This window comes from Lissotriton helveticus, chromosome 8, assembly GCF_964261635.1.
Source record: "Lissotriton helveticus chromosome 8, aLisHel1.1, whole genome shotgun sequence".
Taxonomy (NCBI): Eukaryota; Metazoa; Chordata; class Amphibia; order Caudata; family Salamandridae; genus Lissotriton; species Lissotriton helveticus.
In genome coordinates, this window is record NC_136069.1 from 422,971,893 (window position 1) to 422,994,135 (window position 22,243).

A 22,243-nucleotide genomic window follows, 5' to 3' on the forward strand; every position below is an offset into this window, starting at 1 on the left:
GGTTTGTGAAAATTTCTAAGGTATTGTGGACAGATTTGAATAACTTTTTCAACACTGTGGTATAGAGTGATCTATGAGCTGAATGTAAGACAGCCGTACAGTGGCCACATCCAGAGCTGTGTACCCGTGCCCCATCATCTATGCTGAGAACAAAGTATGATGAGGTTATTACGTTTTTTAAAGGAAATCTTCCAGAAAGGGATATTGATTGGTTAAAGATAAATAGGACGACTAGGGAAGCTAAGGAATCAGTGCATACCTATTATGAACAGTTGTTTCAGGTATATAAACAGCACAGTGGACGAGAAAATCCTGAAAGTGAAGATATGGGAAACTTTGTGTCACAGTTCATTCTTAGGTTGCACCAAGAGATCAGTATGCACATAGAACTGAATGTGATTTGCTGGCAGACTAATCCTTTATAGCCTATCCTGAGGAATGCTAAGTACTGTAGGGATGAACAGGAGATGAAATAGAAAAGGCTTAAAGAAAAGTTACTTCATACACAAACAAAGTTGGCTCAGAAAGGGTTTCAAAATCAGCCATATGTAGGGAATGTTGGTTGAATACAAGGTGTTGGTTACCAGAGTGGAGGTCAAATGGTGCAAGTCGAAGTTGGTGTTCCACAAGGAAGAGGTTGAGGTGTTCCGGTTGTTCCAAATTCAGGGGTAGGAATTGTGACAATGAAGAGATCGACTCCTTGTCATTACAGTAAAAAGCGTGGGCACTGGAAGAGGGAAATCCTAATAGACTAAGTGGTGATGGGCAAGTGCAAAGTGGGACTGCAACCCAAATGCAGACTATGCCAGTTCATGGAATGAACACGCCCCAGTGATGCAGGTCCCACAAGCTCCGATGGCTCGACAGGATGTGGGTAACCCCAGATTTACTATGAATCAAGCACCAAGAGCAAACCTGAATCCTTTTCAGAATCATAATACATTTAATCAATTCTCAATGTTTGAGCATGAGAGCTTTGACTCTGACAATTCACAATGACTGTGCCTGTGGCGGGAGGAATATCGTGTACTTGGCGAAGTCTTAGAGCTAGACCAGAGTGGTCCATTTGTAGATGGTGAGATGAATGGCCACCAAGTGTCATTCTTTATTGAAACTGGAGCTACCCATTCCACTGTTAGAACAGCGGAAGTCCCTGACCTACCTTTCTCGGGAAAGAACATCCAAGTTGTAGGCGTCAAAAATAAGTAAATAACTAACCCTGTCTCAAAGAAGGTTCCTGTCAAAATAGGCTAATTTAAAGAGGATCATCAGTTTGTTGTGTGTTATTCAAGTCCTGTAAATCTGTTAGGAAGTGATGTTTAATGCAATTGAAATGGCACAATGTACTGTACACAAGAAGGCATTGAGTTTCACGCATGATGAAGATGTTGAATTTAAAATGGACAGACAAGGAAAAGTTGTTGGATTGTTCCCTGTGAGAATGGTAGAGGACTTACCTCCTCCTTTATGAGACACTGTGAAACCTTATGTATGGGATTTTTTCAGGGAAAGACAACAGACTTATTAAAGATGTAGTACCTGTCCGAATAATGATTAAATCACATGCAGATTTTCTGAGAAGTCTACCATACAATCTCACACCCAAGACCATGGCTGGAATCACTCCAGTGATTGAATTAATGCTAGGAACTTTGAGAGAAGTAGACAGAAGTCCTTGCAACTCGCCGATTATGGCTTACAAAAGCCAAAGGTAAATATAGCATTTTGCAGGTCTTACGAAAAAATATTAGTATAGCCATCCCATGTTGTTCCCTTGGTACTGAATCCAGCTACAGTATTGTTTCAGATTCCCTGTGATGCTGAGTGGTTCACTTTTGTGGACAGGGTTTCATCTCAATCTCACTGCATGGGGCCAGTCAATTTCTGTTCTTATTTTAATTTCAAAGCAGAATTTTGGCATGGTGCAGAGTCTCATAAGGGTACACAGAAAGTCCATCAATCAAATGCCTTGCAATTCGGTTCTTGTATTGTATATTGACAACCTACTTGTTGCATCAAGTACCAAGAAGCCTGGAAACAGGATACCATTGCCTTGCTAAATCACTTGGCTGAGAATGGACAAAAAGTGTAAGCTGCAATATTGTCAATTAAGATGTCCTGTACTTAGGCCATCTGATTGAGAAGGAAACAAAGACGGTGCCGTAAGAGAACTACTGCAATTGTGGAAATGATTCCACCTAAATCACAGAGAAACGTTGGACTGTTTTTAAGAATGGTGGGCTACTGTAGAAACCCAACCTTTTCTCTGGTGGCTACGCCTTTACTAAACCTGACAAACAAGGATGTGCCTGATCAGCTTCCATGGGACAACGTTTGCTTAATAGCATTCCTAGAGCTGAGACAAAGTCTCTGTCGAACCCTTGCTCTGGGAATTCCTGATTACAGTAAGACATTCACTTTGCTTTGCAATGAGAGGCAGGGCTGAGCTCTCTCAGTGCTTACTCAATTGTATGGAGGCTCATGAAGACCTGTGACATATTTTTTAACTACACTTGACCCTGTTGCTGCAGGACTGCCCAGATGCCTTGAGGCGGTTGCCTCGTTGGTGTCAGTATTGAGAGAACTAAGAATATAGTCAAGGGACATCCTCTTCCAGTGATGGTCCCTCTTTCGGTGGGACGTGTGCTCACACAAACCAAAACACAGCACATGGCAAACAGCAGACTCACAAAATATGAACAATTGATTCTTGCTGCAGAAAATTTCACTTTGAAACAATGCCAGAGTCTTAATCCAGCTACATTGTTACCATTGTAGTTGAACAGCTTAATGACATACTGAAATCTCATTTGGCCATAGAAAACGCATCCACTTCTCTGAAATAGCCAGATGTGTTACCCTTAGTGATGATCAGTTTCTGAAGCACTTCTGACACAAGAACAGGATTGTCACCATGCAGAAATACTCATGGGACGTGCAATGCGACTGCCTGCTGTGCATGCAAATGCGCTTGCAAATATCACAGATGTCATGATTCTTGACTACTGCAAGGGATTGGCTGTTGTGGTACGATCTGTCTGTCACCTGGTTAGAAGGGCTACTGCCATCCCAAATCAGGAGCAATGCCATGATCATAGCCCCAGCGATTGGGTCCTCATAAAAATGCACGTTCGAAAATCCTGTTTGGAGTCAAGGGGGAAGGAGCCCCATTAGGTGATCACAAACGCCACTGTGAAGTGTGGTGGGACACTCAACTGGATTCATGCCTACATATCCAAAGAGTGAGATGCCCGCTTGATGAGGTGATAACATTTGAACTGAGTCCACAACCTCCTGTGTCCATACGTCCTGAAGGACCAGAAGAGGGTGACATCCATCCGATTCCTCACCTGTCCAGGTTTCTGAAATCTCGCAGAGTGGTGTGGAAACATCCCCTGACAACGAAGATCTGAGATCTGAAAGAGGGGACATTGCAGAAACCTCACAGGTGCAACCAAATGATTCTGATGAAGGAACAAGTGCGAGAAGTAGGAAACTTCAAAAGAAAAGGAAATGGCCAAAGAGCATGAGACAATTACAATCTAGTGTGTCAGTTGAACTCATACCACAAAACATCGTTGAAGAAACAGAATCTAGTGCTATAAGTGATACTGAAGAAGATCAACTAACACCCAGGAGATCTAAGAGAACAAGAGTACCTTGTTGCAGGTATTCAGCACCTAAAAGGACTTATTATACGGACAAGTGTGCCTAATCCGACAGCCTATGAGCCGAATGAACTGTGAGCAGAAGTACTTGTCACACCATGATATGCCACTTTATCACAGCACATGATTACAACTCTTGAAACAAATTCATAATTTAACTTGACTCATTTGATATTTGATTGATTCAATTTAATTTAACATTAACTGATTCTTTGAACTATGAACTGACGAAAAGACTGTGACAACTAACATAAGTTAACATAACATGTTAAGAAAATAAAACAAATAAAAAGAATTAAGAAGAAATCCCTAGGACCAATCCTGCAGTAGAAGAGATGCCTCATGAAGATTGCAGTATATAGGTATAATGAAATAACTGCAAACTAATGATCAAAATGTTTAGCTCATTCTGCACAAGTAGAAAAAAAGGAGAATATTAAGTCCACATGCTGCTATATTCTACTGAAAGTCTGACGGTAGACAAACATGTGTTTCCTTACCAAGGCTTGATGTAGAATAGTCATTGCTATAACCTTAACAGTTATTGCGCTAATATTTATAGTTCTCTTACTTGGTCTTAGTATCACCCTAGAGATACAAATTCTTAGATTAATTCCTGCACCTACATCAATTGCACATGCAATAGAAAATAGAAAATTAAAGGCAACATTTATAGAGGCTTCCGAGGGGGGTTTCACATCAAATGTTTATTCTACATTAATTCAAGAGTACATTCAAAAGAACACACGAGCTTTAGATGCTAAGGATTGCTAAGTTTGTGCACACTTATCTGCTTCAGCTACCAAGGATGTGAGCTACCAGCATGCTCCACTTTCATACGCAGTTACATGTAGCATATTGCTTAGTTTATTTTGTAGGTAGGATCGTTTTCAATTTTATTTTTCCAATGATCAGTTTATGGTTTCTGAAGTCTCTCTTCACAAAAGAACTAATCCTCACCCACAGGTTAACGAGATGCAAATAGCTTGGTTTTTCTATAGGTCCCCTACAAAGATAGACACAGTTAAGGCAGATGAAAAAAATGTATATTCAGCCACTGTTCTAAACAAAATAAAACATTGCTTTAATTGGCATCACAATTACAGTGCATTGCATCTTTGCTGCTTTCATTCATAAAGTGGTTCTGTTCAGGTATCATTTGTTCAATAAAGATTCTTATATAGCCAGACTTGTACTGTTTTTTAAAGGGAGGGCTGTTACCGATAGAGAGTTGGAAACATTTATTTCTCATTTTGTCTGTAGTGCTCGATTCTTTAGATAATACATGATAATTCTAAGACAGATCACCATACCACTTTAAATAGAGGCAGGACTTAATCGGAACGACCAGTAAACCCGCGGATATAAATAGTAGTAGAAAAGGGACTTGGTGAAATCCTCCTTTTCTGCACGAACCACTGACGGGAGCACACGCGTGTGAATACCAAAGCGATAAAACGGTAAGAGCTCGATAATATGCAACAACTAGGTGTAACATTGTAAAGCGACTTAGTGACTGCTTGACGCCTAATTTTAAACGCAGTGTCTGCTTGGCGCCTAATCCTAAACGCAGTTTCGCTATGTTTCTCCTAGAGCTAGCGGGTTCCGTATCTTAAACAAACCATCTACCCCGCCCAGCATAAAACGTCTTAACCGCCAAGTATGAGGAACAAAGAAAAGGGAAAAAAACGTAGTGATTCGTAATCATCTTGTTTAAATCTCAAAGATTCGTCAAGGTAAAAAACAATCTAGAAATGCTGATATTTGTCGATAAATACGTTGTAAAAAACAAGTTACTGAAAACACCATCTATTCTTGTGTTTTTTTTTTATAAAAACAGGCTATCTACAGACTACTCTCATTACGGTACGGTGGTGTGCTCCCTAACAACTTTATCTGTCCGTCTTTGTGAGGAACTTAAACAGTCTACATAATAATAACTGCACAAGATTACTCATTATCCACGTTGGGGATTTGACTGCTTTTTTAAGGTAAAAATGAAGGAAAAATTACCGAAAATAATTAGAATAGAGGAACTTCTTTGTCAAATGAGTAAATATCGTATATTGTAAAAACAGGTCACCTTTTCTGTAAACAACTATGTGTTGCAGTGGTGAATCGGTGGGAAGCGCCTGAGGTTTCTTCCAAAGATCGTGAGACTGAAAGGACTCAGGAATAGGTGTGTTAAATTAAACATCATTTTTTGTCACTAATTGTGTTAATAAACCTGCTGAGCTAATGCCTGACTAAAACCCTATTTCAGAATTATTTGTTATTTAAGAAAATTGTCAGGAGGATTTTTGAAGGTAGAAGGTAGAAGTGAGATGGGAGCAGTGAATTACGTCTGAACAGGTAAAAAATACGGGATTGCGCAAATGAGAACTATAAAGATTAGGAAACAAATATTGTGAAAACTCTCTTGAAAAATACAACTATCTCCCCATACAGATTTCACATACATACTCCAAAAATTAAAGAAAGGTGCCTCACTCCCTTCAATAAAGTTTTCTAAGTATGTCGAGAACATAAAGAATTTTAGGTAAGACTTGGTTTTTTGTTATCTGAGCAATAAAAAGTAGGGGATTAGCAATATAGGAATACCTTAAGATATAGATAACTTTGCAATTAGTGTGAAAAATAAAGTAATAGAAAGTTTAATAGGGTATAAATTTAGAAAAATGTATTATTATACTAAAAAGTAAGTACCGATATAGGTACCTCTGAATGCTATAAATGTTACGCCATTGTCTAGATGACAGTATTTGATATGTGTTTTATCGCTCAGATTGTTCCTAAATGTCTTAGAATTATCATGTATTATCTAAAGAATCGAGTACTACAGACAAAATGAGAAATAAATGTTTCCAACTCTCTATCGGTAACAGCCCTCCCTTTAAAAAACAGTACAAGTCTGGCTATATAAGAATCTTTATTGAACAAATGATACCTGAACAGAACCACTTTATGAATGAAAGCAGCAAAGATGCAATGCACTGTAATTTTGATGCCAATTAAAGCAATGTTTTATTTTGTTTAGAACAGTGGCTGAATATACACTTGTCCTGAGGAAGATAAAATAGATTGTCGAAACGCGTTGACAGATACAGCCAAGTCCGCCTGAATCAGGAATATATTTTTTATTGATAATTGTTGATGAAATCTTGTGATTCTTTAAAAAAAAGGATTATATCAATAACTATTAGTTTTTATTGTGTATATCATGTATACTAATCTATATGTATTTATTCATTTTTTAGCAAAATTAAAGATTAATTTTGATATCATTACAGTTCATTGCGCTAATTTTATGGTTTTGTTTGTGTTTTTTGTATAATGTGTTTTTATTAAAAAAAAAGCCAGATCTTGTCTTGCAAGTCTGCCTGGGTATATACCTTTGCACAAAAAATTGTTTTCCCTGACCCAGGAGCCATATCCTAACCAGGGGGTCCTTGATATACTACATAAGATGAAAAAAATGTGACATGCTCTAAGAGTCCATTGAAGAAGAAATGTATCCAAGCTTTATAGGAAAGGGGAGCTCACATGTTTCATAAGGTAACAAAACATGAAGATGTGTTAAAACAAATGTGTGGAAAGAGAAGGAAGATGAGTATAAATGAAAATGGTATATCCCAGATTGAAATTAAACAGATGCAGAAATGCAAACTGTGCTTTTACAAGAGAACGTATCACATCAGAACTAGGCACATGGAGATACATAGCTGTGAACATACATTTGAACATATTGGAGTGCCTGTTCAAATATTAATTGGGGAAAAATCAGTTATACCTGGAGTATACGTTATATGTGGGCAAGATGCATTTTTGCAATTATCTGCTGATAAGGGAGGTGCGTGATATTTAGCTTTATTCTTTCTAAAATATATCATGTGAATATCATAGAAGCTTTGACAATGAATCCATCTCATAGACGTAGTGCTAACGATGGGACACAATTAGTGGGAGATATTTTTGGTGCAATTATTCCCCCAGTAAGAGTAGTCCTAAATGACAAGCGAATTAGAAAGCTTTCACCAATAGTGGATTAATTAGCCTCTAGCAAATACAGAATTAGTAGCAATTAGATCAATAGTTTTGCAAGATCAATAGCTTTTAACATATTGTTGACAGAAAAAGGCAGTGTCTGTAAGAATTTGATTGCTGTTCGTACACATCAGACAAAAGTAAGACTACAGAAGAATTTACAAAGAACATTTCCGACTTAAAACCTGAATTAGATAACCTAGAAACAACTAGTGTTTTAGGAACCTTAGGTAAGGGAGCTTCTGCTATAAGTAACTGACTTGGAAGTATTGGTAGTGGATTTTTAGGTATTATATTAAAGACTATATTGATTATTGGCATTTGCATAATAAGCTTATTTTCTTTATTTTAGAGAGTTTGTTGTTATTTAGTGAAAAGGAAAAAAGAAAGAAAGAAAAATGCAAAGAAGAGAAGAAATAGAAATGGAAGAAACAAAGGGTAACGTACCAGAAATTGAAGGAGATGCAAAGCTAAAAGGGTAAGATAGATGACTCAGCAACTGAAGGAGGTGCACCTTGAAGAGACACTTGGGTTAAAATGTGATAGCTATTCTAGCCATCAGCAGGCGGAACTGATAGAGCGAATGTCCTCATTTTGCTACTTAAATACATTTAATTCAAAAGTGCAAAAATGAATGCTGAATAATACAAGCATAATAAATGAAAATTTGCAGTAGGTAATCATATTTAGGAATTAAAAGAAAACACAAATTAACATATTGCATTGACTTAAGTTAGCCAAACTGTCGATGTCATTATAAATGTTGACTGTACACGTTAGGGTTAAAAGGACTATTTTCGCGTTTTTGAAGTGCTGTTTTGCACAAGACGTTTTTCTCTTTCCACTGCAGATGCTGTAATTTTCCAGAACTCTTCTGTTAACTAGTGAATAGGCATTTGTTATGTATTAGACAAATGATAGTGAGGTTCTCATCGGGGAAAGAAGAGATGGCAGAAAGCGCGACTCGTGGGAAGAACTGAATGAACCACCAAACCTGTTCAAAGTAACAAAGCAGGGACATAGTTACATAGCCTACTGTGAAGACCTGAGAAACTAGGGAGTTTACCTGCTCCTAGAGTTTGCTCGAGTCTGATTGGTTCACGGGAGTATGTAATCAGAATATTTTTACCATTAATGTTTTGATTTAATTATATTAACTTGTTCCTCAGATTAGCGAGATTCCCCCTCTCCCACAGAGGCCTTCGGAGAGCTTGCGGCAGAATTTAGGAGGCAGATCTTAGAGAATCCCACTTTCATCTGAGAATAACCTTTCAAGCCTCTGCTACTCTCCACTGTTTGTGTGCTCAGGCTTCGTGGCTATGCATTTTAGTCTCTCATCAGTGACCTTCATTTGGATTCCTGAAACAGACACCTAATCTTGCTTATTGAAGATAATCATTCTTTATAGTCCAAAACTTCATTAATTCAGATTAGGGATATTCCTTTATGGAACACGCTTTCTGCATTTTCTCTATCCTATTTGTATTTCTTACCAATGTGGTATTTTGACTTGTATTGAAACATCAACTTATAGCTTATTTGAATCTGTAATAATGATGGCTATATTTTAATATTTACTGGATTAATGATTGATTTTGATTTAATTGGTTAATAAACCCTTTCAGTTCACATTAAAACTCTTTTTCGATTCCTGTGAAGCCTCATTTGGACATCACTGTTCATGGTATTTGATGTACATGATAGCTCCTTATCACCTCTGACTGGGATTATTTGATGATTATACTCGATGATTAAGATACAAGAATCTCCGCTCCGGTACATTGCAAGAAAGTACCAAAAGATAAAACCTCATCAGATGCCAGCTTTTTTGCAGACTGCAGCCATCCTCTCTTTAAAACATGTGTATCAGCGCATTCAAGCAAATTAAAAACAGCGCCACATGCTCTAATCAATTTAATACAGGAGTGTATTGATGGAGCGAGGTTTAGAATAATATTTTGTTCTGACTCGTAAAGTTAAACTTCCATAATAAATAACCGTATTAATAAGTTTATGAATGAAAAGAACTAATCAACCTAGTTTAAAATGCATTACACGACACATGGGACTGAACTTATGTGCTCTATGTTGCAACTGCAAGTATGTGAAAAATAATAAACTAACCTTGTCTATTGTCTTTGTCAGTATTAAATGCGGCTGAATAACTAATGGCATGTGCTTATTTTGTGTGCTTATGTAATGTCTTTACGTCTTTTCTGTGGCAAAAGCTCGTGGAGGATTCTGTGGCCTAAAAGAAGAAAGTAAATATAAACGCTGCTTTGTGTGCTTCAGCTAGGTAACATTAATTAATGGGTTAATAATTAGCAAAGGGGTTGGGTAACAGAATGGATTTCAATACTTTAATTAATTAATGTCTTGTGTTTGTTTGAATACTAGTTTCCAAGGGAGAGGCTTAAGGTCTAAAGTTTTAAAGATGGAGTTTAGAATCCTGTCCAGAGTGGAGCCCTGCACGTTTTCAGAAGTGGAACTTTTACCACATCGAAAATTGTCAAAGAAATACAGATAAATAACTCGTGCAAAGCGCGCTCTGAGAGAGACTTATCCAAGGACAGGATGCGGCAAATCTGCCAAACTAAGGAAGCAGCGGACTGTTACTCAATAAATGTTGAATTTCCGAGGAAGCCAAAAGTCGCGTGAATAAAAGGACAATGAAGTTTTAGAAAAGCTCAATTTTGGATTGAAAATTGTGATGCTCTCACATGGACTGACATCTGTCAGCCAATTGGAACTTTGGACGGCAGGAAAAAGAATACTTTTTAGTGGAGATTAGCTAGTTAAAAAGGTATAAAAACCAAGCCTCATGACAGGAGGGTGCTCCTCACTTTCCGGGTTCTGGATGACGTGACATGCTGTCAGACTTCTTGCTCACGTAAGGATAGCAGATATAATTGATTTTCCTTTCTAGGTGGAGTGAGTGCAGTCAGGGAAAATAGCTTTAAGGAATGGAAACTATTATTAATTAATATTCATGTTTTCTGAATGTGCTTTTGAATTGCCAGTCTAATATGCCTTTTCCTCAATAAAACGCTGCTTATTTGCTAATAAAATAAAGACTAAATCGAAAATGCTCATTTTTAATTAATAAAGTAAATAAAAATTAGATTTTGAAACGACAAGCTGGTCTTGTTTATTCATGTCTAGTTACCATCAGTTGATCCATTTGCCTTAGTGACTTAATTAAATGATAAATGTTTAAAAAACCATGGTAAGAAACGTTATACTGCAGTTTGTATATAAAATGTAAATAGTTTTGTGAATAGATCTGTTTAATTAGGTCACATGATTCAGCTGCTCAGAATTTGTCTCATTGGTTTATGGGCCTTGGTAAGTGATTCATGATTATTAATGGTGAGTATTGTGGAGATAGGTAGCGTTGGTGAGACAGATTTTCATTAGGAGCGCTGGATCAGTATCAACGTATTCAAGCAAATTAAAAACAGCATCACATACTCTAATCATTACCTGTGTCAACTTTGGAAACACTATTCTCACTGGCACCCCCTACCCTCATTAGCATCATTCAAAGCTGTATTTCTTTTTGAATTCGAAAGAACTTCACTCGCTATCCTTAATAGTAAAGACTCAATAAAAATCGACAAAGACATTCACCTAAATAATCTTCCATATTTGCCCATTTGCTTTCAATCTCATGTGAAAAACTATAGTTTACAATAAAGTGGTGGATGGAATGCTTGAATTAATTGCAGCCACTGGTAATTACTCAGGGCCCCATCCCAGTCCGTTGGTATTTTGCACACCGTGCCACCTCAGTTTGGACCCAGCCACATGTAAGTCAGCCTTGATCCTGCTCCTATGGGAACAGCCAGGTCTTCCCTGAACCAGAACACAACCACCCAAGGACCCGTGTTGCCCTAGTTAGAGCTCATCAGCCAGGTATATTTGGTTTCAGTGACATAATATGCACAGGACCTATATATGGGCATACCTGTCTCACTTAAGGCGGCAAATTAAAGTATTAAAAAAAGTACTGATGGAATGCTTGAATTAATGGATGTATGACGTTACAACGCATACTTTTACCACGCCTACCATTACCACGCAATTTTTACAACGCAGGATCCATTACAACGAAGTACCATTACCACGCATGTATTTACAACGCATATACCTTTACAACGCATACAATTACAACGTAAGTATTGGTAAGTATATAATATTTTTTTTAATTTAATTTAATAAAAATTAATATAATGTAATTTAATTTAATTTAATTTAATCAATTTAATTTAATGTAATTTAAATTTATTTATATTTAATTTTTACCCTGTACCCTTTTACCCAAAAACCCAAAACTGACCCTGAACCCTAAAAATACCCCTTTACCCAAAAACCCAAAACTGACCCTGAACCCTAAAAATACCCCTTTACCCAAAAACTGAAAACTGACCCTGAACCCTAAAAATACCCCTTTACCCAAATACCCAAAACTGACCCTGAACCCTAAAAATACCCCTTTACCCAAAAACCCAAAACTGACCCTGAACCCTAAAAATACCCTTTTACCCAAAAACCCAAAACTGACCCTGAACCCTAAAAATACCCCTTTACCAAAAAACCCAAAACTGACCCTGAACCCTAAAAATACCCCTTACCCAAAAACTGAAAACTGACCATGAACCCTAAAAATACCCCTTTACCCAAAAACTGAAAACTGACCCTGAACCCTAAAAATACCCCTTTACCCAAAAACTGAAAACTGACCCTAAACCCTAAAAATACCCCTTTACCCAAAAACTGAAAACTGACCCTGAACCCTAAAAATACCCCTTTACCCAAAAACTGAAAACTGACCCTGAACCCTAAAAATGCCCCTTTACCCAAAAACTGAAAACTGACCCTAAACCTTAAAAATACCCCTTTACCCAAAAACTGAAAACTGACCCTAAACCTTAAAAATACCCCTTTACCCAAAAACTAAAAACTGACCCTGAACCCTAAAAATACCCTTTACCCAAAAACCCAAAACTGAGCCTGAACTCTAAAAATACCCCTTTACCCAAAAACCCAAAACTGACCCTGAACCCTAAAAATACCCCTTTACCCAAAAACATAAACTTATAATATTTTTAATAAAATGATATACTTACCAATACTTACGTTGTAATGGTATGCGTTGTAAAGGTACATGCGTTGTAAATACATGCGTGGTAATGGTATGAGTTGTAATGGATCCTGCGTTGTAAAAAATGCGTGGTAATGGTAGGTCGTTGTAAAAGTTGCGTGGTAAAGGTTGTATACCTGAATTAATATCAGCCAATGCCTCTTCCCATCGGAGCAGGACCAAGGCTGATATGCATATGGCTGGGTCCAAACTTAGGAGCCATTGTGTGCAAAATAATGATGGATTGGTATGTTGCCTGAGTCATTACCAATGGCTGAGATCAATTCAAGCATTCCATCCATCACTTTTTTGTATACTTTAGTCTATTTCGGGTAGTCAAGAGGACTGTAGAGTACAGATTAATATCAACTGGATCTCCCCAAATTCTAGACTTCCCAAGTCCTGAAACATTTCTTCACTGGATCAAAACCCTGTCACGATTCACTCCCTGTGCTCTCGTGCCCACCACCAGGGGGCCAAATTGTGGGGCTTTCCAGTGTTCTAATATGCTTCCAGACAATCCCCTGTTTGCATATCCTGACATCAAGGCATTTTGACACCATTTAGGAATTGACATCCATTTTAAATCTATGCCAGGTTTTGTGGAAGCCAGTCTGCTCATGCTGGAAACTCCATTGCCTATAATTGCCCTGCTCACTTCTTTGTCTCCACCCCTGCAGGCCAAGGATGAGTGAAGAAATTCAACTCACCTTTGGCTGGGTGCTGTTAGCCTCCTCACACCTGATGCGCATGAGTACTGTGAGCTCTTTTAAGCCCCAGCTCCCTTCAGCCCAGGGTTGGTTATCGTAGCTGTGTACCGGTGAAACCGATCCTTGTTTCCAGTGTTTCCTAAGCATTTGATATCCTTGTTCCAGTGTTTCCTGAGCTTTTGATATCTTTGTTTCCAGTATTTCCTGAACGTTAGTTATTCCTTGTTTCTGGGCTGCTGCTGTTTTCCTTGTTCCTTAATTAGCACTCCCTGCAGTGCTACCTTGTCTCCTCAGCTTCAGCATTACTTGTTCCTGAGCTGCAGCAATTTCCCTTGGTTCTGAACTAGCACTGCCTACAGTGCTACCTTGATTGACTCTTGAGCTTTTGCTCAATTCTGGTTCGTGCTTCAGCACAGCCTTCAGTGCTTCTTTGTTTTCTTGACTCCAGTGCCAGCCCTATTCTTGTATACCCTTGTAGCCTCCCCTTCTGTTTATCCATTTCCAGTCCCTGCTTTTCTTCCCATTTCCTTGGTTCCAGTTCTTGGTTTACTGCCTTTCTATTCTGTTAGCTTGTATGTTTGCTACTAGCTTTCTCCCAAGTGTGTCATGTGATTTCCTTCCTTTCCTGTTAAGCACTCCTCCTTGCTAGCTCCTTGTCTATTGTGCTTGTATTTAGTTCTACCACCTTACTGTTACTGACTTGTGTGTTCCTGTTTGATCTCCAGGATCTGTGGGCACAGCTGACTACCTAGGTGGTGATTCTTTTTCACTGTGAATATTGTCTTTGAGTTACATCTATAACATAACCATAGGTACCAGTTCCACAGACCCTGCCTTTGCATGTATATCCTATATGTGGGTATTTGCAGTCAGTATCTGTAACCGCAATTGTGGGTGAGGAACTTACTGAGTTTCAGTCTTACCGTGTGGTGTTCCCGGGTGTTTTACCCCACATTCCCTTTATTGTTGTTTTGTGTGTGTATATATATGTATATATGTCTGCACGTCCATCCTGGGTGTAGTTATTCTGAATACTAAAGTGCCTCTTGTGTGCCCATCCTTTGAGTCTTAGCCAGCTTGTTTACTAGTACAGGCTTCCCCTTTGGACCCCTTTTCTCCTCTGACTTTCTATGTGATCATGGACAGCTCTCTTCTCCTCTTTCTGTGTACGTTTTCTACCCAGTTCCTGGTCCTTGCCCAAGTCCCTGACCCGGTTCCCGACATAGTCCCGGACAGTCCCTGACACTCCCATCGTCCGAAACTCACCAGCCATACAGCTGAGAATCCAATCCACCTGCCTATCATTCAGACAGTAATAAAAAAAATCATACTTTCAACAAATACTTCAGCTAACTCACTCCTCTACAACTTGCATTACTGAAAAATCACAAAGGTCCTCCAAACCTACAGGTACTGAAAACCAATGCTTACCTCAGTAATCCACTGTGACTGATCACTCAGATACAAACCTCAATTAACCATTTCATACCTGAAGTTTACAGTCTTTAAAGTATTATTACGTATTTTTGTAATTTTATGCAATGTTTACTAATATAACTTGGCGCAGCTGCACAATAAAAAAACTCCTAAATTAATAAATAAATACAAACAAATAATTACCTTCATGACTAACAAGTGCAATGTAACCAAATAAATGTTGAGACTTGTGGTGCAATTATGCAGCAAAATTGGCTTTGTCCTAGAAATCACCAACCAAGTACATGGGCATATAGAGTTAGGTTTCACAATCACATGACCATGTTTAACCAATCTCTATCTTAACCAATCTCCCGTCATTACAAGTCTAGTAAGAAATGAATAAAATAAACTAAGCAAAGCCTGTGAGCTAAAATTAGTGCATTTCTAAACAGCACATTATCTAATTTGTATGATCCTTAACCAACTACGAGGCATTCCAGTTTGTGTGTTTATTTTACGTGTTACTCTTTCTACAAAGGCAGGCATTGTGTGCAAGTGCTCGGAAATAGGATGCATTTGTTATTTTCTCAAACATCACCCCTGGCATTGGAGTCCCCTGGCATTTAGCAAGAACAAGCAGGCAGGAACAATTACAATTTGTAAACCTTTGCCAAGGCAAATGCCCATGGCAGTTTGTGCATATGCTGTTAAAAAACCCTTTAGAATCATTCAAGTGAATAGGATGGTTTATTTGAGTGTCCTGTGAAACCATTGTGTATTCGCAGAAAATGGAACTAGAACAGATCCCTGGAAGGTCTCCAGGATGCGTGGCAGATGGCTGAATAGATGACCATGTGCCAATCCCTTGTCGGTCCAAGCAAAGCATACTGCTGAAGTCAAACAAAAAACACAAACACATTGGACAAAGCTGTGTATTATATCAGAAAATACTAAATACCGTACTGATGGGTTCTGTCATGGCCACACAGCGTTTACCGGGGACTGCAAATGCCCAGTGTACATCTCGTCGCTCGCACAGCTCTGAACCACCTCTGGAGTGTTATTTTCGGTTGGGGCATTGTTGAATGATATACTGCAGTGAAGGTGTTATGTGAAGTGCTGTGTCTAACTCTGGGGTGTGCCTCTGGTATGTTGTGCCAATCTCTTGGGGCTGCCGGTTACTGTAGGGTTACATGAGCAGCCCATTTTGTAATGTGCAGGTCTGGAAACCATGTGCACCATTGTGTGGGTGTTATTTTGAATTCTGGATGCCACCAATAGGATCTGTGATGGGGATGTAGGGTCACACTTTGTCTGGATTTGGGGACTGCGCCTTAGTGAGCTTAAATTCAGGGACCTCACCTGTGGTAAAGTGATGGTTTATGAAGATCTCTTCAGGAAGGGTCATCCCACTTTAGGTAACCTCACTATTGTTATGTCTCACATGCACTCTCACTTGTGAGAGATACTAAATACAACAAGGGGCTAGGAGCCTTCATTGTCACTCTTATTTTCTGCATCCTAACTGGGCAGAGCATGACAGCTTCACTTCCTCTTCTTTCCTTTGGAGCATGGACCAAGTACGGATTGTTTAAGCTTGATTAGAGTCCTTCCACTGCTGGCGCTGAGACGGAGGTACTATTCTACTTTTTATCTTCCTCCCTATCATGTTGCTGCTGCTGCTTCTTTTTTAATTTTCTTTTCCCCATTGTTTTACTCATAGTGTATGTAAACATGCATTGTCGGCATTCTATGTACCATACACATGTGTGTGTTCGGAGCATACTGTATGTAAACACGTTTTCTCTGCATTCTATACACCGTTCACTTCTTTATTAGGTGCATGATGTATGAATATGGATCTGCACTCTATGTAGCATGTACTTGTGTGTTACCCATATACTGGATGTATACATGTGTGTTGTCTGAACTCTTTCCATTTATATGCTTGTGTGATCTGCTTGTGCAGTATGGAAACATGACTGTGTCCTGCTTCTCTGGAGATGCCTACTCCTTTCCAAGAGGCGGGTATTGCCTCTCCCTGGCTCAAGGCAGATAAAACATGATGCTTCACTTCTTAAATGAGATCGGACTATGTGTTGAGCTCTAAAATTGGTTTCACAAACAAGCATTGGCAAAGTCAATCGGTGTGGCCTATGTGAGAGTTAATGGCTTTTCTGTTTTTTTTTTACCCATGTTGTAGAGCAGCATGGCTATAAAAGTTATTTAAAACGCACTACAATGCGGGTAGGTAAAAAAAAAAGCATGTCTAGTTATTTTTTTTTTTTTAATAACTTGTAGCAACGCTCTACAACATAGCTAAAAAACATTGGCAAAGCCACTCGTTCTCACATAGGTGAGACCTATTGACTTTGCCAATGTGTGTTTAATATGCATTGGCAAAGCCAGCATTTCTGGCTTAAATGTGATCATACAGTCAAACAGTCACGCATAAATGCTAATCGCATGATTCAGCACACTAAAGCAAGAAATACTGGCTTTGTCAATGCTTGTCAATTGCAGACAAAAAAAAAATATTTATTTAATATTACTTCTTTGGAAAAAAACAAGTACCAGCAAAACACTTCGCTAAATAATTGTGATAACCATTTAAAAATTGTGTGCACTATGCAGCACTCTTTTCCCTAGGAGTGATGACTCTTGAATCAATCTGGGAAAGGAAATGTGGACGTAAATTAGCAGTAGGGAGTGATAGACACAGCTCCCCAGGTGTGCTTTTTGGTACTACTGGCAATGATCATGTTACCCCAGGCTTCAGAGACCATGAAGGCCTTGGGCAGGGGGCCTGGAGCCCTGCTTACTGCATATAATTTCCGCGATTTTCCTTTCCGCTAGTCCCTCACGAGTACATAGAAGGCTTTTGAGGAGATATGGGTAAAGTAAGAAGTCCCCCCTGTGGTGTCATCAGGCGGCCAGAGTGTCTTCCTCCTCATCAAGCATTTTGCTGAACCAACACCTCTGAAAGACTTGCCAATAGCCAGAGAACGGTCAGTTTGATACAGGCAGGGAACTGGTGAAGCCCACAAGCAGTGAGGAAGGATGGGAAAAGAGAGTTCCCAGCCTCATTATCCATTCTCCCACCTGTACCAGAAAGCAACAAACACATACTGCAACCTACTGCAAATACTGATAGCTCTGCAAAATGTGGTGCTCTCCCCTGACTGAGAGACTGGGGAAGGAAGGTAAGGAAAATATAAATAAGAGGCAAGGCCGGAATAAAGGAAGGTGTGAAAAGAAAAAAAGATGAAGGAAGTGCATAAGGTAGGGAAGGACAAAGAGGCGAAAATGTGGATTAAAAGAAGATAAGAACGTAGAGGGATAGAGGGGAATGGGAAACAAGATGGCAGGGTTAAGGAAGAAAATAACTCATAAATGAAAGAAAGGATAAGGTAAATTATGACTTCAGAAAGGAAGTGAGGAGTGAAGGGCATACTGTATAGACGAAGGTTGAAAGGATGGATGGCACAAAGGAAGTGATAAAGAGAAATTCAGGAAGAAGAGATGAATATAGGATAAGAGAGGAAACAGAGCAAAAGGGGATTTATTGAAAAAAAGAGCATGAAAGAGGTGGATGTAGGAAACAATTTAGAAAGGAGATGATTCAGAAAGGAAGCGATGAAGAAATGAAATAATGATGGAATGGGCTGATACATAAACGAGGGGAAGTAGGATTAATGCTGGTAAGATAGAAGGAATGAAAGAAAGGATAAAAAAAGTAAGAAGGAGCGAACAGATGGAGCAAGAAAGAGGAAGGCCATTAAACCGCCGCCCTCTCAGGGGTGGGGAGAGAGAGAAAGAAGGACAGACCATTAATTCCCTCCTGACTACAACAGTGCTGGCAAAGAAAGGAATAGCACAGCGGTAGCCTTGACCTGTTAACTGGCTCCAAGCAGAGAACGCTGCAGGAGAGTTGTTCTGACATGAAAAGACAGAGCAGAACCATGATGCACCGACAGGCGCACACAGAAGACACTTCAAAGGACACAGAAGAAACCAGGATCCAACACTAACAGGCCTAAAGGACCTTCTGACACAGTCTACCTCACAGGACAAATAGATGAGACATGTGTAAGGACAACCGCTGGTGCTGGAGAAAAAGGATGTACTAGCGACCGGAGTAAGGCAGTGTGGGAGAGCTGATGCTACAGAACAAAGGGAACACAAGGGACCGATGCTTCGTGGTCCTGTAAGCCTTCTGCCCAATCCGAGATCAGAAGCCGAGAAGAAAGAAAAGGAAAAGCACAAATCCTTCTGCCCAATCCGAGATCAGAAGCCGAGAAGAAAAGGAAAAGCACAGAGATACCAAAAACAATTTCATATATAATGCTAAGAAAAACTTGCTTTTCAGTCTCTATGGGGCACATGCATCGAGATATGCTTTTGCGAGTCCTTAATTGCGATTATTAAGGAATCGCAATTAAGGGCTCGCAAAAACCTACGCATGTAGGAATTGCTATTAAAAATAGCGATTCCTAAACATTCCTTAAATGCGACTCGCAAATTGCAAGTCGCAATTGAGGAATGGCTTCCCATTCATTCCTATGGGCCTCTGGGCCCATAGGAATGAATGGTAAATTGCACATGCAATAACAAGGGTGCAAGGGTGTCAAAAGGACACCCTGTTGCACCCCTGAAATTGTGATGTGCACCCATGTTGCGCGCACACATGCCCCAAGGACATGTGTGTGTAACATGAAACTTTGAAAAATGCACTTTAGTGCATTTTTCAAAGTTTTTGCAAATTACCGACCAGTTTAATTTTTCGGTAATTTACGGTTCCAAATAGCAAAATTGCTATTTCAAAGTGCTTCTTGCATTGCATTGCATTTAAGGAATCGCAAATTGCGACTCCTTAAATGCAATCGCAATTTGACAAATCGCAAAAAAATGGGATTACCGAAATTGCACATCCCAAATACTTTCATACATCGCAAAAGGCCATTTTGTGATTGCAAACGGCTGGTTTTTGCGAATCGCACTGTATGCAATCGCAAAATCCCTTGATGCATGGGCCCCTAAGTGCTGTAACAGGTGCTACGATTACCAAATGTAATGGAACTCATTTTACTCCCTTCAGAAGGATACAAGTATTCGAACTTGTGAAAGGAACATCACAGCAGATGTCAGTGGCGAGCGTTTAATACACCGAATACTCTTGTTGGCTGAAGCAAAGTAAAGCATTCAGGATCTATCTATGCTAGCAATTTGTCTTGAACCCACCAAGACAAACATAAAAAATGCTGCCTTGTGCTCAGGTTAAAACGTTGTCTCTTTGCAGATTATGTGAAATCTTGATTTTGCAGAAAGGTACTCAAGACCTGGCTGTTTGACTGATTCAACCTTCTCCAGTAGGAGCCCAGTGCCTGGATACCCTGGAGGGTGATTGGCCGCGCTATACAAATCTCAGTTGCTTGACTGTGTAAATACACCCCCTCTCCAGGCACTTCATCAGTCTCCACACATGCTTATCATGGGCTTCCTCCTTCGCCTTTGTAAGTTACAACATATACGCTTAGATTGTTACCTCATTATATAACTAACACTCTCACCCCACGCTTTTTACTGTATTTCTACTACCGTTGCCTTCATCAAGTCATTGACGACAGACTTATTTGGTTACAGAAAATGCAATGCAAAGTGTCGCTACTGATCGAAAGAGAAGCCATGTGTGGTTTCTAAACCTAGCTACAACATGTTTACTGTTGACTATTTTTGGTCCAGCGTTAAAGCAGAATTGGTTTCGTTTATAGGCGCTACGTTTGTGAATAAAGATGGAGAAAACGCACATACTTCACACATTGATTTGACTTCTTTCAATGTGCTCTGGTGTCCAACTTTAATCAGTTTTGGTTTACATTTCCCCTTGCAGACAATTGGTTTCAGTCAATAAATCTAAAGTAAGGTGACAGAACGGATGGGAGACGAGCAGGGTGTGTTACAAGTGCTTCTCTTGCAAACAATGGGGGGGGGGGGGAGACAGAACGGGGTTTCCATCAGCACCAGATCAAGGAAGCAGCAGATGTTGTCTGCTAAACATGGCGAAAACACTCAATTCCATTCCTGAACCATGACAACCAATATTGCACCATATTGTAAGATCCCCATTAAAGATGCATTTCAAAACAGAGGACTTTGGTTTGCAGCACCTTCTTAACCTAATTTTATTTCAACCTGCAGGGAGATTGGAGCACACTGCCATTCCTCCAGCGCGGTTCGCTCCTTAGCATTGTAGTAAATGCAGTACACAGTAAAAGCCTACTTGAATATTAGCTGTAGTGTTTCACCAGGGTTGATGCAGGTCGGTGCTGTAAATCTCTGACACGTGTTTCTGGATATTATCCTTCATTAGTAGAGACAAAAAAGGGATTTCATCAGGGGTTGCTGAGAAAGCTGCCACAATCCTCTCATGTCTCAGTACCTCTCACTTGCGCATAGGTGAATCACCATAGGTGAATCACCAAAAGCTCGTCAGCTCGATGGCTCAAGGGAGCCTCAATGGCTCAAAGTTCGCCCCTTTAGCATAACCAGAAACCCATGTGTCTAGAGATGCACAACACTAACCTGCACCAACTTTGGTGCAACACTACTGCTAATATTCAAGAAAGCATTTACAGTGAACTGCATTTACCACAACGCTAAGGGGCGTACTGTGCTGAGAGGTGAGGCAGTGTGCTCCCATCCCCCTTCTGTTTTGACCTGCTATTGTGGAGTAACATTTGTACGTATTATTTCTGGTGCCTACACTTCTCCTTCTTTCACATCATTTACAGTTTAAAATAATATTTTATTGAAAACTCAAATTCACAGCCACAGCTGTGGAAGTGTCATGCTGCCATGAGTTTTCTTTTATGTTTTACAAATATGTGTCAACGCTATGTATGTACCTGCCGACGAGTGCAATTCCGTCAGATGAGAGACAGACAGACACACACACACACACACATCCCCCCTCTCTGTACAGCATCTCATGTTTGAGATGTTTCTGCTACAATGAAAATGTTTTGCAAAGGGATCCTTTACTCACTGGATCAAGGGTTGCACTAAATCAAATACCTAAAGCAAATAAAATATATATTATAGTTCACTTGTAGGAGCAAAGTGTTATACTCACAACTTATAAGACAGACCACCATTAGCGTGGTGCTCTTTTTTTCCTCACATACTTTTATTATGATGAGCTATTGCGGTGCCGATTCTTCTGACTAGCTCCCGTTTCTCTATTCCAGTCCAGTGTCCGG

General features: G+C 39.5%; 1 protein-coding gene across 1 annotated transcript in view; it reads right to left on the reverse strand.

The window, feature by feature from the left end:
- VWA8 (von Willebrand factor A domain containing 8) overlaps window positions 1-22,243 on the reverse strand; it is a 1,418,144-nt gene that overhangs the window by 846,013 nt on the left and 549,888 nt on the right. The window lies entirely within an intron of this gene.